This window comes from Coturnix japonica, chromosome 6 (genome assembly GCF_054131305.1).
Source record: "Coturnix japonica strain WE chromosome 6, WE-NBRP24, whole genome shotgun sequence".
Taxonomy (NCBI): domain Eukaryota; kingdom Metazoa; phylum Chordata; class Aves; order Galliformes; family Phasianidae; genus Coturnix; species Coturnix japonica.
Genome location: NC_140668.1, coordinates 28,526,426 through 28,549,801, shown reverse-complemented (window position 1 = coordinate 28,549,801; position 23,376 = coordinate 28,526,426). Strand labels below are relative to the sequence as shown.

The following is a 23,376-nucleotide window of genomic DNA, read 5'->3' as shown; positions in this document are numbered from 1 at the left end:
CATGGAACAGCTTTTCATTTTTACAGTCTGTTTTATGCTGGATTGAGTCATACTGAGATACAAGAAACAAGGTAAAGTTCTTATTGAGGTTTTAGCTTCTCTCCAGTGTTGTCACATCACTTCAAACTAGGTTAGTGACACGGAAATTGGGAAAGGAAAGGTCAGTCTATGTCTACTTACTTTACTCATTTTACTGAAGGTGCTCTCCTAGCTATGTTGGTATTCTCTCTGGTCAGTTCATCAGAAGTAGCTGAGTCAGGTATCATAAAACAGCTGACCTACATTTACTTGCAAGTAGCTCAGGTGCTTCATGCTTGTTTAATGGTTACAGGTTTACTGCCGCAATAGAATACTATAAAGCTGTATGTTGTCAATACTAAAACACTACTACTTCAAACAAGCCCATCTAGAGATTATCCAACTATGAGAGAAGTTCTGAAAGAAACACCTCCTATTATGTAATATCAGAACATCAGAGGCAGATGCTGGTGGTATAGCAGTAGAGGTTGAACCTGCCCACCAGTATTCAATTACATGTTGTTGCTGTGTGAGATGGCAGCAGAGGGGCAGTCTGACAGAACTGAGCCTGACATAGGAGTGCCTGTGAAGCAAAGGTGTGACATTGAGTTTCTCCATGTGGAAAAAATGGCACCCACTGACATTCATCAATGCTTGCTGAATGTTTAGAGAGACTGAACATTGGATGTGAGCACAGTCAGGCAGTGGATGGTGGTTTCAGCTGTGGTGACAGCAACAGTGGGTCACCTCCTCTGGTGCAATTCTTTACAAGTGTAGCATGCAGGCTTTTGTTCATTGCTGGCAAAAATGTGTAGCTTGTGGTGGTGACTGCTGAAAAAATAGTGTTCTGTAGCTGAGAATGTGCTCTATTAAAGTATTCTGCTCTTCGTATCTGCTGTAGTTTTTGTAAAACTAAATAAGAGGCATAACTTCTGGAGCAACCTACGTACTATGTGTTTTGAATTAAAAAATGAAGGAGTCCAAGGTTCACTGAAATTTTACTGAATTGTTATCAGAACAGATGTAGCTGATGCCAGTATTAATTTTTGAGCACTGCTGATGCTAAAGGAGGGGCAGGAGCTTAGTGTTAAGTTGCTAAGGTAACCCTTGTAGGCATATCTGAGGAGGTACGTAGTGAGGAACTGGATCAAGAAAGAAGAAGATTCTCAAAGTGATCTTGATTATTAGGGACAAAAGTGAAGTCCAGTGAAAAATCCTAAATAAATTTGGAATTGAATATATGAGATCAACTCAGCAGGATAGAATTAGAAGTAGTATTTCAGCAGAGATGTCTGAAGAATATTATTGATAGGAGATTTTGCACTGTCAGCCGAGGTTATTAAATCACAAACTAGAAAAGTCCTGAGAGAAGACAAGCGTGTGATTAATGTGAGAAAAAATACTTTGAAAGGCATAAAACATTGTTAAATAATATTCATTGTGCAGGTGAAAGAAAATCATCTCCATGAAAACCTGAAGTAACATCTCCCACTGAAAGTGTCAAATATAATCCTTCCAGATATGAATGATATGCTAGCAGAACTCAGAATGAATTTGGATGCAGGGTGAGAAACGGGACAGTGACCTAGCAATTGTGTGAGATTGACATAGTACAAAAGAAAGGTAGCTGGAATGAATGTAAGAATTACTGAACAATTTCTTTAGTGTTGCATGTCAGCATGATGTGCGCCACTCTGGAAAGGATTTAAAAGAAAATGAACTGAATAGGTAGAGCTCTGAAAGGGTAGCTTGAATGGCTAACCACGTGACCATGATTAAAGCACTGTGAGAATTTGGACAACAGCCTTGCTGATCTCAGAGATGCTCAGTTTGGGAGGAAAAATTAAGTGTGAGTTCATGAAGATGGCAGTGAAGATGAGACCACTACCAGAAACAGAGAATAAGTAGTAGTCTAATTATCACAGTCAGAAACCATCAGTGAATCTACAGGAGTAAAGCTGGAGTGAATTGTAGAGTAAATAGGAGGTGGTTTGGAAAAATTACTATTTGGTGCTGTACTGAGGGTAGGTTATTCTTCACTAGATCAAGTAAAGGAGATTTAGAGAAGGGAAAAGAGGAAGGGAAAAGTGTGAATTAGTTTTTCTTGGGTAAAAGATTATCATTAAAGATTATGATGATGTTCATGGATTAATGTTTATTAACTGTCCAACATTAAGGAAAGGACCTTAGAAGAGCTCTGCTGAACTAACTACAGTGATGCACCCATCATATGTTGCATGCCAAAAGGTTTTATTTCTGGTCAGTTTTTGGCAAGTGTTTCTGCCAGTTCTGCAAAGCTTCTGCTCATGTGGGTGGTTGTTTTGTTCTGTTTTTCAGTGGAATACGAGGAATCCATACTATAGGATAAAATAGTAGAGATAGATTTTGTTGGTGGTTGAAGTAGCAATAGTACAATTACCGTTGCTTGGTTGCTTCCTTTGGAATTTCATTTTATTCAGTGGTAGAGTAAAAAAAAAGAAAATAATAAATGCTTAGTAAGCATTCTGAATTTTGTTTCAATTGGTAAATATTTTTTGGAAGGCCAGGGGGAAAATGTGAACATATGCTCTTGAAAAGCACGCATGTGTTTTAGGAGCTGTTGTCTCAGTAACTTGCACTGAAATGCAATCCTCTCAGTGCACATATTCTTTCTGAAAATGGAATTTTGGTGATTTCTGAAAAGCTTCCCTACTGATTTTCTCAGTGTCAATGGAGTTGATCAACAAAAGCTTTGTTTTGGAAGAGATTATTTTAGCGGCTTCCACATTTGGCTATGTGTTTAGAGAAATGCAGTTAATGTTCTATTTACAGAAGCAGTTGATAGGACAAGATACTGAAACAGAATGTATTATATCTCCTTGCCGATTGCACTTTTGCATTAATGAACTGTCAAGAAACTCCAGGGAATACAACCAAAGAGGTATTTATTCTTCTGCCTATATGGTTCAATTAAATATCCTACTAATTAATTCAGAATAACTTCATGAGAACTATTTACAGTGGTAAAGTGTTTACATCCTTGTCTCTCTAAAACAGCAGACAAGGCAAAAATGGCAACTTTTTGGTTTTTGTTTTATCTGGTACATAGGAAAATAAATCACCATTTCTGATAGTTTACTGTATTTCTAAAATCAAGCACTTAATTCCAATCTCACTAAGATCCATTTAAATTTCATACAATCATTGTAGAATTGTTTGAGTTGGAGGTAAGCTTTAAAAGTTATGTAGTTCAACTCCTCTGCGATGAATAGGGATACCTACAGCTTGACTGGGTTTCTAAGAGCCCAGTTCAGCCTGTCCTTGTACGTCCCCAAGGATGGAGCATCCACCACCAATCTGGGCAACGTTACAGTTGTTCACTGCCCTAACTTAGATGTATCTTCTGTGAAATCAGGTGGAACAGACTGTATAAACAGGATCAAAATCAAGCCTAATCCCAAAATATAATATTAATAATCTGGCTGCATGTCACCTTGCAATCACACTGAAACTTAATTTCTGTTCTGTATTGGAATAGGAAACATTTGGGATTTATTTACAAAGCAGAACCTCACTGATTATTCTAAAACTGAAAGTTGAATTTCTTTTCTCAAAAAGATTAGAAAAAGACTCTAATCAGTAAAAGAATCCCAGTAGGACAGCCCTCAGTTGCATGAGTAGTAGGAAGCCACTGTTAGAGCTAGACTTCTGGAAAATGCTTTTGCTACAGTTTTGGATTGCTAATACATGTCTATGGTTAGCAGATTTTGTTACTGTTTTGTTGCTTGTTTGTTGTTTTAGTTTGGTTTCTAAGTGGATGCAGATGAGCCAAAATACCATGAGAAATCTTTTCCTTTACAATTTCAATCCTAGAAAATGCCATCTTTATGATTTATATTATAAATTTAATGCACACTGTGCAGATTAGCACTCCATTTTTAAGCATATTTTTCTCTGACTTCCACTAATAACTCACATTTAATTCGTCTTCTTTTTAGAGGATTGCAAAAAGTGTGTCTTAACCAGACTCTGAAGCCCCAGGCCCATAAATACTGAGAACTTTTCAGGAGGCTAATTCCTTCATTTCTCCCATGCCATAATTGCTTATCTCATTAAGAGATTGCACCATTAAATTTGTATTTGTATTTTTTACATCTTATATTTGAAAACATGAATGTATAATGTCTCCCTGGGACTCTGCACCATTATGATGAAAGATACAAGTGCAGTCTAAGACAGACATGTTTAATTAGTGAGCAAACTTGACATTTTCAGTGTTTAGGCTAGACGGGGAAAAAGCCAAGAGCAAAGTAGCATTATTTTTTTCTTAATTTTATTTTTTAGATTGTAGACAGAAGATAATATATTGAACTGAAATGAATATGAAACTTCTCTACATATATAGTGGATAAAAAAACTATAAAAATTAGGACTTGGTACTTAATCACAAATCCAAATATTCTAAACACTTAAGAGCAATTGTATCATTTTTGATTGACAACCTCTTTAGGAAGTGATGGCAGACCCACATCTTTGTTAATAAAAATATTCAAAATCATCTCCTTTTGAAACCCAGAATGACCTTCTGAGATCTATTTTCTTACTCTTAATAAAAATGTGTTGCACATATTATTGCAGGTAGTTTCAGGCTTACAAAAACAGGTAGATACAACTCATTTTCAGAATTGTTCTGCTCCTAGATAATACCAAAATAAGGATGTGATACTCAGAAATGCCTACCTTGCCTTATGTATGGTCAGATTTCACAGTTATGTAACACTTAAAATGTTGAGCTTTGCAGACTGAAGCCACCCATTTGGCTTCAGGTGAGAGCAGAGACTTTTACATGTACTATAAACACTTAACACCACCTTTTACACCCAGCTTCCCATTTGTCTTCTGTAAACATAATGATAAGAATCCTGACTTTTTTTAATTGACCACTTCTTATAAAAAATATTGATTCCAATCTGAATTAATGAAAAAAAAACTATAAGTAGAAAATATTACTTTAGATTCTAAGAAAAAGCCCTATATGGACACGTGGATTTCTTTTTTCATTCAGAGTGGCAAAAGCTGAACATGACTGTATACTGTGTGGCTTGTAAAATTAATTCACTGTTCCACACGTGAGATTCAGTGGACTTAGCTATGTGATGCGTTGGGGAAGTCTTTTGGTGAGGTCTAAAGTCAGCATAAAGCACTGACTTGACATTTAACTACCTGCCAAAATAGAAAATGTAACATGGAAAACCATCACATTCCTAGCAGTGGCGTATTATTTATTCAATAAAGATGGTACATTGTGTTACACTATGGCATAAATCAACGCGATATTGGTTGAACATTTCATAAAGAACTACCTCTAAACTAATACACTCTTATAGTGATATTGTTTTATCAAAGATTTATACCAGTCAGCTAATACCAAGGAAAAGAGGCAACTCCCATATATGAAGAAAGATACACTGATATTTTTAGTAGTTTTGTGTTTTCCTCAGAAGCGGCAGCGTTTTACTTCAGTACAGTTCTGAAATAAGAGCTAGTGTTTTCACTTCTGCTTCCAGGACACTTGCTTGAATCTAATTAGTATTAATTGTATATGGTCTCTAGTATCTAAAAATTGGTTAGAGGCAATGTGTTAACTTCATTTTGTATTTATCGAGGTCCAGTGATTGTCAAGTCAAATAATCAGAATTCAATCAGGCTATTTGTTTCTGACCTAGACGTTATTTATCGGCTATTAGTGGTGAAGTTCAGGGTCAAATGGATAGCAATACTGCCTTTGTTAGTTGCGGCTATAAATGAATGGAAGGCTCTGTAATGCTAGACCTGTTAACATATATTCAGTATAAGATTTGCTTAAATATTTGTTCCCAGAACTATCCAAATACACACAATACATGCTTAAAATTAATGCAAGTGTGATCTTTTACCTCTTGATAGTTTTCCCACCTCTCTTTCCTTTTTTCTCTTTCACCGTGGTTCCTAATACTCATCAGGGCATTACAGAATTAAAGGCCCTGTGCCTTGGAATTAATTTATACCAGTACAAAATGTTACAGAATCAGATCTGTTGTATTTTATACTTACTTCAGTATTGTATAACAGTGTCATAGAAGAAGGCAAACCATTTAGGCTGGCAAATTGAATGTGCATCTCCTGCTACTAGTTCTTTACAATATTCCTCAGCAGGTCATTAAGCCTTGTGGTCAGTTTTTGGGTTCAGTTGCTGTGGTCTTTTTTTCCTTAACTGACAGTAGAAATTTCATTCTTTGAAAATCTGTTATGCTTTGATGGGTAATGAGTGACTCAGTAGAAAGAAGCAGGAATTCTTCAATTTCACAAACATTTCTAATATGGGGCTGAAGAATGAAAGAGAAGAACGTACAGAACCTGGGAGTTAGGGCTCTTAGGATTTAGTGCAGGCCAACTCTCATCTGTGAAGTTGTTTTTTTCATTACATCTGACATTTTTGGAGGGTGAGTTTTGTTACAGACTATTAGCCTATGGCACTGGGCTGGGAAGATGAGACTTCACTGAAATACAGTACACATAAAAAAAAAAAAAAAAAAAAGGAGAGAGTGAACAATTGAAATTACAGGGTTATTGGTATCTTGTTGTCAAGGTTTTGCAGGGAGGAATTCAGCTTGTTTTTGAGTGTGATACTGTGAAATGAATTCCGCGCCCATTGTGCCCCAGCACTAATTATGAAACTTTCTGAAAAATGAACAAAACTGAACCAATTCTTTTTACTTTCATGGTTTAACCCTTGACATGCCTTCCTGGAAATAGTCTGTTGATAAAATTGAAGGTTTTCAATATAATAGATTACAATTAGCACCTGTTCTGTCCTGGATTATGTATATTCCTGGGAGGAACAGAACAGCTCGTTACTTCAGGGATGTAACTTTGGATATTTAAGAGTCAAGATCCTGATTTCACCACCATTTACTTCGAAGGGAGAGAGCCCGTATCAGCAGGGAATTAATAATTGCCTGGATAGCTTGAGGTTGATAATCAAGTAACAATCAGGTTGCAGTCATCAGACATTACCGACCTAGTAAAAAAAAAAAGGAGGATCCAAGGAGGGATACTTCTAGACTAATTTAGGGAGAAACTTCTGAGCAATCTAAAGATACATTTTAGTTCCTGAGTGTTAAATAAAAGAGTTTGGATCACTAGAAGAACTTTTACATGTTTAAACGTCTTATTGTTCTGCCTTTAGTGTTGAATAGTTAAGTTCTCTTGACCCCTACTTTTAGTTGCATTTTCTGAATCTCTGATCTGTCTTCTGAAAAAATGTCTGTAAAAGAAAGGAAATAATTTATTTTCTGTATTCAGAAATATTCAGAAAGCAGCTTTTGTATTGCAGCAAGGACATTCAGGTTAGTTACTGGAAAACCTTTTAAAGGTAATAATAGTGGTGCATTGGAACAGACTGCCTAGGGAGGTTTTGGAATCCTCATAGTGGGAAGTTTTTAAAAAGACAGTCTGGACAAACATCTGTCAAGACTGATATGCTTGATCTTGCCCTGGGACAAAGAAGGGATGAAATGACCTCTTGAGGTCCCTTCCAGCCCTGTTAGGAATCTATCAAATCATGTTTAGGCTCCCAGGGGAGAAAAGAATTATCCAAGCACAGATAATCTGCTGCAAATGACCTTTGATAATTTCATTGACAAAAATTTGGAAGTGGTCTCAGTGTATGACTAGTGATGATGAGATGAAGTTCTCCAACCTAACATTAATCAGTAATTTCTTCAATTATAATTCTATATAAACATATTGATAGGGTAGATATATGCACTTATGACTTAATGCTTCTTGCAGAACATAAAATTAAGATTTTGTGATAAAAAAGAGTCTTTGCTTTAAAAGACTTATCCCATTGTGACAGAATTGATCCTAATCTCCCCAAGTCCATCAAGAGAGAATTCTGATAAGCTGCTAGTCTTCCTGTGGAGAGTGGTCTAACTGCAGAAGAGTGTATGACTTATTTGGAAGAAGAAGATCGGTGTCCTCATTTCATGTGTTTAAAGAGAACTGGAATTTGACTTAAAAGCTTGTCTGTAATGAGCTGCTCACCAAAGATGATCACTTCTTTTTTTTTTTTTTTTTCTTTTCTTTTCTGGAATTCTCCAGAGCAATGTTTGTCAACCATTTACAATTTTGAGACCTTAATAACTTCCACAGATTATGTTGACTGCAGACTAGTGATCTTAAGTTAATTAGCTGAAGTTTGGTATTGAAGGAATGGTAGTGGTAATCAGAAAAAGGAACAATGCAGTAGTTTGAGATCATAGGTGCCTACATCAAAGGTTGATGTCAACTACTGTAGACTGTACTGTACATGGATATGTAGTAGACTATAGCATCAAAGGAAAAGGGCAAATTCTTCTAACAACAATTTTTAAGATACCATTTTATTTAACTAGTAGATAAAAAAAGTTTTGTGAGAAATACTATAAAAATATGAAAACAAAAAAATAAGAGTTCTACGAGAACAAAGAGATTTCAGATTGGAGGAGACTTCAGTTGAGCTCAAGTCCAATCTTTTGCTCAAATCACTGCTGGATATGTTAAAGTGAGATGAGGTTTTCGGGGACTTTATCCAGCTTGGTCTTCAAAACTTCCAAAGACAGAGACTGTGCAAACTGTCTGGGCAACTTATTAAGCTGCTTGACTTTCCTATTGATCTTGTGGAGATTTACTACCTTTATACCCTCTTGTGCTTAGAGGGGTAATGGAATACTTTTTTTTCTTGCAAACAACCATCTATACAACCAAATTTCTGAATGCATTGCAGAAACATTAATCTTTATAAACAGATGTTTATGACTTTGATCTTTCGGCTGCCTTGCTGTCATCTGTATAAAGGAATTCCTTTGAGTATTAGAGAAGCTTTGGTAAAAGCTACATTTATGCTAATTAAGATTTTTCTTTTACAAATAAAGATATTTTACTCTTGCATAAATATCAACAACAAAATCTATCCCTTTTTACACTTGAAATATTCAAAACTAACAAAGTAATAGCTCAAGGACTAATTTAATGAGAAAGCGCAACTACTATTATCTCTTACTGAATTAAAGAACAATGAAGCAATCAAACAGATTCATCTAGTATGTTGAAAAAGCTTTTTAAATTCATCCCATTGAAAAGAATTTACTGTTGATTTTGTTGCTTTCAAATACAGCGGTTCTGGAAATAAAGTTAGGTATCATAATGAGAGGGAAAAAACTTACTTAATATCATCAAAATGGAAAAACAACAAAGAACTGAATGCCCTCCTTACAGATGTGAAAAGCTTTTTCTAAACAACTGAATTAATTATCCCTACACGCAAAAAACAGATAAATAGTTTCTACATCTTCAAAGAGGACAACTTTGCAGTAAGTAATATTCTTGAAAGAAAATTGATAATAATTCTTTTTCAAAGGCTGTAATATAATTTTGGATAATATTCCTTTTTCTGAGTCATTTACATAAAACATTAATTTAAAGCAAATTAATGAAAGAAACTCTCAAATTATGATTCACTGTTCTTATCTGGGAAGAATTTAAATGAAAATGCTATGAATAAGCACACACATCTCAGGGATATGCTGCAGAGGAGCAAAACAGTTATGGAATGCTACAGTGAGCAAAATATAATAAGAGTAGTTATCTTGCCCAGTACAAGTGTAAAATGATGCCTGCACTCAAGTTAGCTTTGTATACCGTCCTTACAACCATACTGTCACAGAAACACAAAATGCAAAATTTAATGGACAGCAGCCTGCTGAGTTTTGTCCAAATATCTATCATATCAAAAGGAACTTTCCTGTTTAGAAGATTTAAGAGTCGAGATAGAAAAACAGCATAAAAGGAAATCTATTATGTATTATGTAGCTCAGCTGGTAGGTCCGAGGACAAGCTATTCATTTTTTCTAGGAATGAAAATCTCTTATTGAAGATGATTAACGCTTTTAACTGCAGACATTCATGGCCTTTTGAGTGAGTTCTCTAAATTGATCAGGTTGTGTTTAAAGGTATTTTTAGATTTGGAAGAGTTCTTCTAAATCCTTGTAAACTGTTTGACTGAAGTTCTGTCTTCCTATGAAGAATAGTAGAAGAAATGGCTTGTTCACTGCCATTTTAGCTCTGCCAGTATGCTTGCAGATGCAGAAATGGTAAAGGACATTTGACCTTATTTATTTATTGGCAACAGTTTGAAGCAAAACTGTAAGCCCCCTTGGGACACTTGATAGGGCTTTTCCATCATATACAGGACGTTCTGGAAGTAGTAAAATGTTTTCTTGCTAGCTGAAAAAGCTGTCATTTGCCGCTCCCTGTTCTTTTGTGTCCTAGTTCTATGTGCAATCTGCTTTCTTTATAATCAGTCTGGTTTAGGATATTTCTGAAGTGTTTCTTTTTTTGTCTTATTACTTGTGTTTCTAGGTTTTTTTGGAATATATGCAAGCTTTTAAGTTATTTATGATAGGCAACATTAATGGGAAGAATATGAATCAAAATGGCAGACTTCAACAAATACAATTATTGTTTTTCGTCTACTATTTATCCAGTGAGGAGTGCGACAGGTTAAATGATTTTCATAAGAACTCTATCAGAATAGATAGTATATATTATCAACTAAGCTGCAGTTTTGCATATGCGTACATGTATGATTAACTTTATTATAATAAAATGAGGCATTTTCATAAGTATATTTTATGCTCTTAAAAACCAAGGTTTTTTTGAGCTGGGCTGTAATGATAACTCAAACAGAAATAGGAAGTAGAAGAGGACAGCCTGCAATAATCCTTGCAATTTGCATGTGTATTTCCTCTCTTTTATTTTCACCTATGACTTTGCTTAAGTTTGTGAAAATGGCCATTCTTCAGCAGCTCTGTCATCTTCTGTCTGATAAATGGATGAGTCATTGGGGAAGCACTCTTACATATAGCAGTTCTTTGGGTTGATGGAATTGATTCTTTGAACTTCTCTATAAAGAAATGTTGAGATAAACCTTCTTTATCCACTTCTTCCACCCCCCCCCCCCCCCCGCCACCCCCCTTTTTGTTCTTCCACTTTGGTTCACTGATAATTGGATCTGGAACCCAGGAGACTTGTTTGTAGAATATATATTATGATTTTGTAACAATCAGTATTCCACATCATAACATCATGTAAAGCATGAATGATTTTGCCAAATGTGCAGTTCACAGAAGAAGACTACATATCCCAGAGAACATCGTGGTCAGGGATAAATCACAGGACCAGGACACTATATAATCTCATTCCCAGGCTGGAGTGCTCGCTCTCGAACTTCTTGGGGAGTGGGAAGCGTTCCGTGTCGCCTAGAGTTCACAGTAGGCCTCTCGGTTTTCGGGGACTCTCTCTCTCTGTTTCATTTGATTTATTAGCCTCAATTATATTATATTGTGTTATCTTGTATTTCGATATCATATTTAGTAAAATAAGTTTTCCTCCTTAGATTGCTGCTGTTTTTATCCCATTCCCCTTTTTTCTCTTCCTTTCTGGGTCGGGGGGACCCCTACAGGGTGGCTTCCCCCTGTCACGGGCATAGGTAAATCTAGGTAACCCATGACAATATAATAGGATAAATAACTATTGATCAGCATAGAAGGCTGCAGTTGAACGAGACTGCAGATCAGGATAGTTAGGCCAATAGATGATTTCATAATTAACAGAAAAATAGGTCCAAGCAGATCTCTTCGCCTCAGAGCAAACTGTTGTTCTAGTCACAGATGATGGACAAACAATGCCAAAGCAACCCTAATTCAGGATCTCTGTTCATCTGACAAAGGCTGATGTATATAGGGTTAGGATTTCCTCTACTGTTACATTTCTAGGAGCACAGAACTTGAGAGAATCTCCTCCAGCTAAGACAGCTTTTGCAATCAAATCTTGTAGTTTGATGGATGCTTGGCATTTAGGTTTATTGATCAATGATAAAATAACATGGAGAGAGGCATTAAGATTGTTTGTCAAAGCTTAAGATTGTTGTCATAGCTATAGAGAGGCTTCTTTGTTTCCTTCTGATTGAAATATTTAAGGTTAAAATATCCATGCTGTCATGGAGAAAATGCTTGTAAATGTATTGCTTATTTTAAAATGTTTGTGCTCTTAGGTTGCTCAAAGAAAAATATAGAAACTTGCTAAGTGACTGAAATGTTAATAGTGAGGCTGAACAAAAAGTCTTCTTCCTGAAGCACCTCACTTTTGTTTCCATGAAGCCTCAACAATTACGTACATTTGAAAACATTTTTATTCTAAAGCATTTAAGTGATTTTTTTACAAGCTGTAGGAACAGTTTCAGATGTTGGTACTACTGTCCTCGGCATTGCCCTCCCCAACTGCAGAATTGATTCCTGCTGTATGACCAAAAAAATCAAGATTAATTGCTTAAAACTTACTGATGATAAAATCAACTCTTGTGGCAGTGAACTCTGTACCATAGAGTTTGCTTTTGCTTTTCTGGCAGTTCTTTGCTTACGAGAAAGAAGTCAGCCCTTTTTGTTGTTTTTTAATGAATACTCATGCATTTTCTAAGGAAAAGGTGCTTTTTTCCACGTCGTGGATTTTAACTTTCCTTTTAACCAGTTTGTTTCGTTTTCTTTTTCCCCTCACTGGACAGTATCTAGGTAAAGTCGTAGCAATCTTTCTTGATAGGGATGTGGTGTGAAAAGGGAAAATGCATATCAGGGGCTAATCTTGGCGGTTTTTAGAGTTGATAATTAAGGGAATGGTTAAAAATCAGAATGTAGGGAAAGTACATTTAAAGTACAGTAGAACCAAAAATCATTTTAAAAATCTTTGTGTAGAAAACACATAACAAAAAGGGTTTATCTGATTTCTACGCATGACCAACAGGGAAGTAATGAGTGCAGAGCAGTATAACAGTAGAAGAATTAGAATATTTCAGCCCAATGAAACTGTTACTGTATACATAAGCTTAGAACAGAGGTGATGAGTAGTTGTCACTGCATACCCTTCTTGAAAGTCTGCACCAAGTGCTTTCAGATGCCTACCACAAGAGGGAAGAGAGGGAGAAAGACTCCTGTCCCAAGGCAAGGTAGTCTCAAAGTTAGGAGTCTTTGTGAAGAGTGGATGTAATTCCTCTCTGTGGGAACACAAGTGTGCACATTAGTCATGTAGATACTTTGGTAAGTTGCCATGGATTCTGAGTTGTTTACTAGGTGTATTGCTTGCTATTTACACCTTAAGTATCAGCTGTTGTACAAGTGAGCTGTACATCCAAAGCAGTTACCCTTCATCACAAAGCATAGCCGAGCACATATTGTTATATAGGTGGTGAGGTTTTTTTTAGTATTAACGAGTCAGATATCTAGCATGCCCTAGTATCTCTACATAAAGCTATATATTTCTTCTTCCTGTCAGAAATACCATTGAGAATTTCTCAGGTGAGGAATCAGGGTGTTGTTGAAAGACCCTGATGAAAGAGATTCTAGTTCTCCACAACTTGCTTGTCTCATGCTTTATGGAAGGAATCATCATGCAAATACTAATTAAGTTTTCTATTTTAAAATGCTTAATAGATTTCAAAGTTATTCCACTAGTTTATTGTTCATATAACAGAACTCATGCTGAATTGTGCAATCTTGCAGCTGTTTATTCATAGAAGAAAATATTTATTTTTTTTTGTGCTTAATGTGTGTGGGTGTTCTACAGGAAACAAATTCAAAATACAGTAACTCAGCATTTCACTTCTGAACATAGGACATTCTCTTCTGCACTTCTATTGGATCATATGGCTGCTGAAATAATAATGACTGTGTCTACGTAGCATGCAACAGAGGCAGAACTGTAAAGAACTGCAGATGATGGAAAACTAGAATTCCCATCTTGCACTTCAGCCTGTGTCCTATTTTCTTTATATTTGACCCTGCCTGAATAATTAATGTGGGACTGATATCTAGGGAGGTATCTAAAGAAAAAAATAAACATAACACAATTATAGAAATATCATTATACAAATGTAGTATGTTTTCTATACAGAACATGGAATAATTGGCTGTGTTGTAGTAACCTATATTAATGAGTCAGAAAGATCAGTTGTGAATATTACTTCATTCTGTTTTAGGTGTGGGAATTTTTCATTTTATAAAACCAAATAATATGAGATTTGTTGGATTGGAAACTACTTGATGCTTCATTCTGTAGTTCCAAAGCAACACATAGATTAACAGGTATGGATCTGAATGCTATTTTGTCATCTTTATCTGTCTTGACATAGCATGGTTGGCTTGAGGGAGCAGCAGGCATACATATCCAAAGAACACTGCTAAGCAGCAGAGCAGATACCATGTCCACAACATGCACAGACATCTCCTGTAGATAGCATATAAATAGCTGCTATGAGAACTAAGCTATAAAAGGGCTGAGTGAAATATGGTGTAAGTAAAATACATAGCAAATCTCAGTATGATTTCCATGCTGGCAGGATTTCATTTTAATTCAACAGAAGTTTCTGGAAAGGTCAGATTCACAAACCTGAATAAATCATGAATATATTTTAATGAAAACTTACTTTTATTGACCTGATGTTTCTTAAAATTTAATGTGGGCATAACTGTTGTTCTTGTACTTAGAAAATCTTGTTTGAAATAAGACTTGGAAAGTGTTGATGCCTTTCTCTAGTTAAACAGGAGTACTGAGTCTGCAGGAAATAAGCTGAAAATTTGCAAGGAGTCTTTGAAATACTTCTAAGTGCCTAAAATCAGAGACAAAATTGCTACATGAGAGAAGCAATCCTGATCTTCTGGCTTCTATTGGGGTGACCTGTAGTAAGCTGAAACATTTGTAGTGTCAAGTAATTTAATCAGTCAGTTCTTTTACTACACTGTAGGAGATTGAATACTCAAGGAACAGGTAGGTGTCAGATAAATTACATCTAGATTGTGGTAATTTCTGCTTTAATAGAATACACTAAGATGTTTCTGATCTTATTCAGACGGTTACGGTTAGCATAATATTCTTGTTCCCTTTTCAAGCGGAGTAGGGGAAAAAAAAGGAAAATAAAGTTTATGTCCTGATTTAAAACAGGTAAATCATAGTTAAGGAATATCCTGCAGCATTTTTTTAAATGTTAACTTCTCGTTTATATCTACTAATAATTGCAAATATCATCTCAAAAATCAATCAGTTGAGAGTTGAATAAAATACCATCAGTGTTAGAGACACTGCAAAACTCCCAGGATCTTACCAGAAAGTTATGGGACCATTAAGTCTTAATCCTTATGAACTAATTCAGGTGTGTCTGAACACAAAGATTATGTTGGTTCCGTCAGGATTTGTCATTTCATTTTGTAGTATTGTTCTAACAAACTTTAAACTACAGTACAAGTGCTCCAAAGCACACAAGTCTTTTGTTGGTGTGGTTCTTGCCATTTATTTGAAATGAATACTTCTGATCATAAACTCAAACACTCCCATTAGGTATACAGTTATAAGCAAGTCTCAAATTATTCTTCCACTTGATTGCAAGAGCATGTCAGTGACTGACTTGCCCAAAGTCAGAGTCAAATTGTTCCCAAGAAGGAATCCAAGAGAGCCAGAGGAATTGAAATGTTTTGAGTGAGATCTACAACTCCCCATTTCATTTTCATATTATGAAGATCTGTGTGACCCTTACTGAAGTATTTCCTGAGAATACTTTATTCTGTGGAACTTTATTCTGCTGGATCTTGTCTGATCTGACATAACAGAGAGAGCATGCTGAATAGAACTGGTCTTCATTTTCAGATTTTAACCTTGTATCTCACTGAATTCTTGTCCCACCTGTATTAGTTTCCCTTTATGCTTCCAGCTTCTCTCCCATCTGTTCATAGTTTGAGATCTGAAGAATCATAGAATCTCCAAAGTTACAGAAGACCTCCAAGATCATCTGCCTATTGCCAAAAATTTCCACTAGTCTGTGCCCCTCAGTGCAACATCTGAATGTTTCTGGAACCCTCCAGGGACAGTTACTCCACCTCCTCCCTGGGCAACCCATTCCAGCACTTGACCACTTTCTCAGATAATTATTTCCTAACATCCAGCCTGAGTCTTCCCTTGTGCAACTTGAGGCCATTCCCTCTAGTCGTATTGCTAGTTACATGGAAGAAAAGGCTGACCACAACCTCCCTTCAGGCAGTTGTAGAGAGCAATAAGGTCTCCTCTGGCCCTCCTCTTTTCCAGACTGAACAATTGTAGTTCTCTAAGCTGCTCTCCATAAGACTTGTGCTCTGGATCCCTCACCAGCTTCATTGCCCTTCTCCCAACATGCTCCAGGGCCTTGGTGTCTTTCATGCAGTGAGAGGCCCAAAAGTGAGTATGGTACTTAAGATGCAGCCTTACCATTGCTGAATACAGAAGGATGAGCACTTCTTGCAATCCTGCTGGAAACACTGTTTCTGATACAAGCAAGGATGCTGTTGGCCACCTGGGCATGCTGTCAGCTCATGTTCAGGTGAGCATCAACCAACACTCCCTTGTCCCTTTCCTCTTCACAGTCATCTAGCCATTCAGCCCCAAGCCTGTAGAGCTGCAAGGGGTTATTGTGGCCAAGTGCAGAACCTGACACTTGGTCTTGTTGGACTTAATCATACTGGCCTCACCCTAGCTATCCAGCCTGTCCAGATCCCTCTGTAGGATGTTCCAATATCCAGGCAGATCAACACTTCCTACCAGCATGGTGTCATCTGCAAATTTGCTGAGAGTGCACTCAGTGTCCTCATCCAGGTCATCAGTAAAGGTATTGAACAGTACAGGCTCTATTACTGACCCCTGTGAAGTAGTAATTGTGAACAGCCACCAGCTGAATGTGATTCCATTCACCACCACTCTCTGGACCTGAGCATCCATCCAGTTCTTTACACAGCAAAGAATGTAAATGTAAGGGGAAAATTTTTGTGCAAGCTTGAGCATGTATCTCTAAAAGTATTAAACTGTTAAAAATTATACCAGTATTATTTTCAGTAGGTAACTTTTCTAAGCTTGCTTGTGTCTTCCTCGAGATTTGCTTATCACAACCCCTTAGAGTTGATCTGGAATATTCCAGTAGGAACATTTTGAAGTGAAAGAAGAGGGACTTCTTTGCACTTTCTTACTTATTTTCTGATAGTTGCCACAATAAAAACAAAAAATTAATGATGGCTTTTTAAAAGCCCAGCTTCCAGTAAAACAGAGATAGTAGCAATCATGAGATCAGAGGGAAAAAAAAAAGCCAAATACTGACTAGATTAAACAAAAAGAAACTGTAAACAAGTCATTTATTTCTGAATTCCCATCAGGCAGCACAGGAGGTACTGAATAGCACCCTTTCTCTGCTTTATTCTACTTTATTCCATTTATTTATTTAAACTTCTCATAAGGCATAGTTGGTGACTGGGAATTCTTGTTCCACATTCCGGTTTCCCAATAACACTCAAATTTGGCTCTCAGAACGTTAATTTTTATGGAATAGACTACTGCTACTCTTTTCTACTCAGAACTTTAAACATGCCGGAGTTTTAAAGCATTTAGTCAGCTGGGATGGAATAATACCAGGCTTTGTTTGCTGTAATTTTCTTAGAGGCAAATGCTAGTGATACAAATTAAGTCACTTCCAACCTCATGTTTTCTGATCTAATCTTCACATATATTTGATCACTATTGCCATGGCATCTGAAACACAACCAGAAATCAAAAAAGCAATCTTCATCATCTGCCCTTCTTTTGACCTTCCCAGCAGTTATATTGCTTAATTAAATTTCTGAAGAGTTCTGGGAGGAATGACAGGAGCCATACTAAGGAATAGGCAACTTACAGAGGCAATCTTGCGCATGGTTCTGATCGTAAATATTCTCACATGCAAAGTGTTCTTACCAAGTTGAATTTTTCTAAGAGGTTTGTCCCTTAGATCTCCTAGTTTCAAGTAACAACATTTTATTGTTATAACTGTACTCTGTTTTACTGAGATGAGGGGTGTAAACAAGTGTAGCATTTCCCTCTTTTGCTTTTGTTACGTAAATATTTAATAGCGCTTCCTTTGTGACACTCTTTGAATTCCTAAAATGTGCTGTTCCTTCTTTATTAACACTTACCTAATTTACAGCTTCAAACTACAAGAGTTATCATGAAAGACTGCTAACGGTAAGGGTTCTCTACTGAAAATGATAAAATCTTTGTTCTTCGTATGAACTTATACGTAAACATTGCTGCAAAAATCTTTTTTTCAGGCTCCATTACTTGCTAGTACTTTACATGTCACTTGAGCATGGACTGGAAGTGTAGGGCTGACTTTTATAATCGCATTTCCTCAGTTTTGCTTTGATCACAACATAATTTCACTAGAGGAGGGTCACTGCAGGAGCCAAGTTTTAACAAGGAGTCGTACAACATAGGGTACTTAGGCATTAGCATTTCATTTGAGGTAAAATGCTTTGGACACAGGAACTTCAGGACTTCCATACTGCTACCCAAGTGGGAATCACTTGGTTGATGTCCATGTTTGTCCTTCATTGTCCATGTTTGAGCTTCTGTGCTTGTACTACACTTCTACTCTCAAAATGCCTTGATTTTGTTTACACCCGCTATGGCAAGCAATGCAGCTCTCATTTCATAGATAAGAAAACTAACGCGGCAAAACAATGACAGTGGACTAATAAACGAGGAGCTGATTGCTAGATCATACCTGGGGTGGACCACGGTGTTGTACAGACAATTCAAGTGAATGTGCAGAACAAATTCAGAAAATCTGGTCCAACTCCTCTGCTCAAACATGACCACCTAAGAGAGGTTGCCCTGTTCTGTGTATAGACGGCTAAATTTGTGTGGTATCTTGCAGCACTTCAAAAAGTAGCAAACCTTCCAGCTATGACTTGCTGGCTGACAGAGTTGTTGTGATATAGTTTTAAAGTTGGTTACTTTGCTAATAGAAAACACCATCAGCACAAGACAGGGTTTTAAAAATGTTTATTTAATCAGTTGGTTATATTTCACTGTGTACTACCTGAATGTGAAGGTTTTCATTTCATGCTCCTCTGTACTTGTGGCAGCATTGTAAGACTATAATTTGTTAAGGCTAAGCTCTGTTTAGTTGCTTTCCTTCCACAATCAAATGATTTTTTTGTATTAATTAATTATTCTGCAAGAATCATAAACATTAGCTATTTCTATTTTTACTTCAGCTGAGCAGAGGTCTACCCAAATACTTGCTTTCTAATCAGACAGACGGGCAACAATATTTAGACATGTTACGATGCAGAACTGTTTAACATATGCAGCAATCCACCTACAGTCCCTAGGAATTTTACTGTGTGGTTTTGTGATCAAATGTATGTGTAAAAACCTACAGAGCTAACTAGCCATGCATATTCAGAGAAAAACAATTTCCATGTGCAACCATTGGTGTGTTTCTCGGGAATATGTTGTGTCTGAAACTTTAAGAAATGTGGTGCTGTAAGAATTTCAGATGTTAAAATTTCTGTTTTTTTAACCAAGTGGGGGATTCTGATGCCCAATTCTCATTGAAATACATTTGCTTCTTTCAAAAAAGCTCATCTTCAGTAACTATTGATTTTAATTGCAGAAATAAATAATCAGAAAAAGCAGCTACTAAATAATTTTCATGGAAGTTATGTCTACTGACTTCTTTATGGAAATAGAACAGTATTTCTTTGACAGTTCACTGGTATTTGACTTGCTGTAGCTAGAAACATTCTTATCCATCAGGAGGATGCAGTACCCAAAACATCAAATTTTACTGCTGATATGCAAGTGTAGGATGGCATAGTTAAGATAGACATTGCTAATATTAAAGATAATAACATGGTTGGGGTAATATCATATCTATTGTTGTATCTGTGGAATATTATCTCTGTGGCTATATATCAGCAGTTCATGGCATTGATGGAATTCTATATCTATGGTTATTTGACAACAGTCTGTCATTTTGCGGACCTCAGTGACAACACTCGTGATCATCTCTTCTTTTTTTTCATGTGTTTAAAGATAGAATCTCAAAATAAATAGCACACTATTTTTAGTAAATTCATTCAGAAATGTTAGATGTAACAGAGTAAAAATGAATTTTAGAAACATTTGGGTTGTGTTACTGGAGTAAGGGTCTGCATAATGATATGCGAGCTCAGGGAAAACCCATATGTATTTCCTTTGTTGGGCAGACCTCAGTTTGGGTCTTGAATTCTCTATTGTGACTATTTAGTTTCCACACAAAATACAGTTCACTCCTGATGCAACTCCCCAGATTATTTTTAAATCATAAAAAACAGATTTTCATTTTTTTGGGGAGGTTATACATTGCTAATACAGGTTTCAATGCTTATTGAAGATATTTCTTCTTATTCTTTGATGGCTAATAGCATGCAGGTTTTATTGAATGTAAAATACTGAAAGGAACACAGAATCCATATTGCATGGCATGTCCTGCTGTGGCCTTACTTTGCCAAAGAAATGTAGCAAAAATGTACTGGTAATATCCTTTGTCTTCATTATAAAAATCTGTTTTACTACATTCTCTCTGATGTAAGGCCATTTACCTTGACTCCCAACTACATTTAATCTCATTACATTCACTGTCATTATAGCAACATCTTTATTCCACTTGAAAGACTTTAAAGCTCTGGAGGATGATATTGCAGTAAGAACAGAATATGCTTTATTGAATAGGGTCTTGTGTAAATTCCAGATATGATCATGCTATTCATTTTTATGAGTCTCCTCACATGATCCAGAGTTAATGCAGCAATTGTAATTCTTCCAGTTAAATATGAGAATGGGAAATCAGACCATAAATAAGCATCCCAAATATTTTGATATGAAAAGAGCCTAAAAAGATGTATTAAAAGATCTTAATATAGATCTTGACTCAGAAATGAACTTCTGAGCCTTTCATGCAAAAGACTCTACAAAATGAAAATATGTAGATATACAAATGCTAACGCAACAAATAAAAGTGAATTAATTCCAAGGCAGGAAATGACATCACTCAACCACACTTTCAGTACAAGATTCAATATTTCAAGGATTGTTTTGTGTGTTGTTTTTTTTCTAGTTTCAGTAATAAAAAGTACAGTGCTCTGTTGAATAACCTGTACAGTGGGAAGAGGGAGGGAACAAAACAAAAATAAAAGCATAAAAAAAGCTACTTGTCAAAGGATCAGCATCAGAATGGAAATTTCCACTGATCAAATATTTCAGAAAATAAAAAGCCATAGAGACAGTATTGGGGTTCTCATCTCTTGCAGCTTGTAAATGCCCTGTGGATCTGTTCAATATGTCACAGACAGGTTTGAGGGGTAACAGGATTCCCAGCCATGTGGTAGAACCCAAGGAGCTGCTGTCATCACCTCTATCTGTTCAGCTTTCTTAGGTGTTTAAAGTACATTTCTGAAAATATGTCTTTGTGCTCGATTACCTTTCATTTATATTCTTGTCGACAGTTGTATAGAACAGTAGATATAAGTATGGTGCAGAATTACATCAGGATCACAAAAAATAATTCCTCATGTCTTGCTCTAGACAATGAAATAAAAAGCTATGTAGAATTAATATGTCATAAAATGTGTTCTATGGAAAAAAATAGGAGAAATTTCTTCACGTGAGTCTGAAAAAAGCTTTCTTGAATACTCAGCATGACTGTGCTGATAAATAGACTTATTCAGTAACTTAAAGGGAAGTTGTTGGTTCTTGCCCTTGGTCAGTGACAACATTGTCTGTGCTTGCCATTTATTATGGTAGATTTCATTAAGTATGCTATTATATGGTACCTGTAAAATTTTATGTACTGATAGAAGATAAAATTATACTTTATCAGATTATTTCTCTGCCTCTAAGTATCCCAGATGAGTCAACAGAGACTTGGAAGGTATAGAGCTTCTTAATAAATACAGACCTAGAGAATGATAATGTTAAAGATGATTCTGTCTGCCTTTTAGTCTTTAAAGTTTCAGCATCCATTATTTATCAGAGACTGACCCAAAGGGAGCGTAACAATAAAAACTTTTGAGGAGGTGGCAACTAAAGATTTGACTGCTTTGAGAATTTCTGTAAAGTGTAAAGACTGGGCATGTTAGACCAATATATGCACAGTATCTTTTGTTTCTTTTCAGGGGCAAGCTTACTGCTGTATTAGCTTAAGTTCCTGTTCATGTTGCTAACTGGTAAAATGTGTTTTCTGAAGAAGACTTGAAATGCAAGATTGGTGATATCAAGATAAATAATTGCCCATTTAGCTATTTCAGTAACCTCTGCTATTCTCTCCTTTTTATCTCCCTTTACAGAGCAACTTCATCAAGCCATAATAAGTGCTGCTCACCCAGAACCTGTAAGTCTTTCTTTAAAAAGCTGTATAAATGATGAAAGGAGAGACGATACATTTAGGGAATAGAACTCAGTGAGTTTATAGAGTCTTACAGACTTTTCTTCCAAACTGTTATTCAGTAAAGGGATTTTCCTTTCCCTCATGCCACAAAACCATGTTTCTATGCTATATGTTCCTGGCTGATACATTGCAGAAGATCTTCATCATTTCTATTGAACTTGAGAGACACTGGATCAGGCTGACACAGAGCTTCCTCACAAAAAGGTTCATTGGTTTTTCCTCTGAACATAGTTTTCATTACTGAGGAACACAATCTAATTTCCACTTATACAATGGACAGGTCCCATAGTTCACGAAAGTATATGGAGGGAAAAGATGTCTTGCAAATTGACCACTTCTCTTAGATTTCAGAGTTTATCCTCAACTAAGTTCAACAAAATGCCAATTGTATTTCCTTACTATATATAATTCCATATGTATGTGTAGAAGTGAAGCTTCTCCCAGGGTACGCAGTCAAAGGTTTATACAAGACTGTATTCCTGATGAAGTAACTACACACTTCTTTGAACTTTCTTTATGGTGTTCATAGGTATCTGTGAAGAATTTCAAAATATTAAATTTCCCAGTTACTTGAGTAAAGAGCCTTGCTCTGTAATGAAGCAAATGGCATTTTTCCTTTTCTCCTTTCTGATCAACCAAAAAAGAATTCCTTTTCTTGCATGCCCATTCAGATATGTTCTGGTTTTATCTAAAAATTAAAAGTTTGATCCCATGTCTCTCTCTTCTATACTAGAATTAAGTGGATTTAATTAAATATTAGGAAGTACTAAGTAATCCCTCTTCGGAAAGCTTTCAGCTCCAGAAGTGCTGTCTTCATTCTACTAAATATTAATAGTAACAAGTTGACCATTTTTGTCACTAACTCTTTGTCTTATTAGGAAGCATTTCTACCATAAAATAATCAGATAAAGTCTTTAATCAGATTTTGTACTTCTGAAGCATGTGCAGATGAAAACAAATAGTGGATCTAATTTGCTCCTTTGGGA

At 36.1% G+C, this 23,376-nt stretch overlaps 1 long non-coding RNA gene across 5 annotated transcripts in view; it reads left to right on the top strand.

Annotated features, from left to right (window-relative positions):
* Positions 1–23,376, top strand: part of LOC107319239 (uncharacterized) — a 191,401-nt gene that overhangs the window by 128,847 nt on the left and 39,178 nt on the right. For all 5 annotated transcript variants that reach the window (XR_001557698.3, XR_001557696.3, XR_001557697.3 and 2 more), the window contains one exon: positions 22,290–22,333. This is a non-coding gene — a long non-coding RNA (uncharacterized LOC107319239). The remainder of the gene's footprint in view (positions 1–22,289; positions 22,334–23,376) is intronic.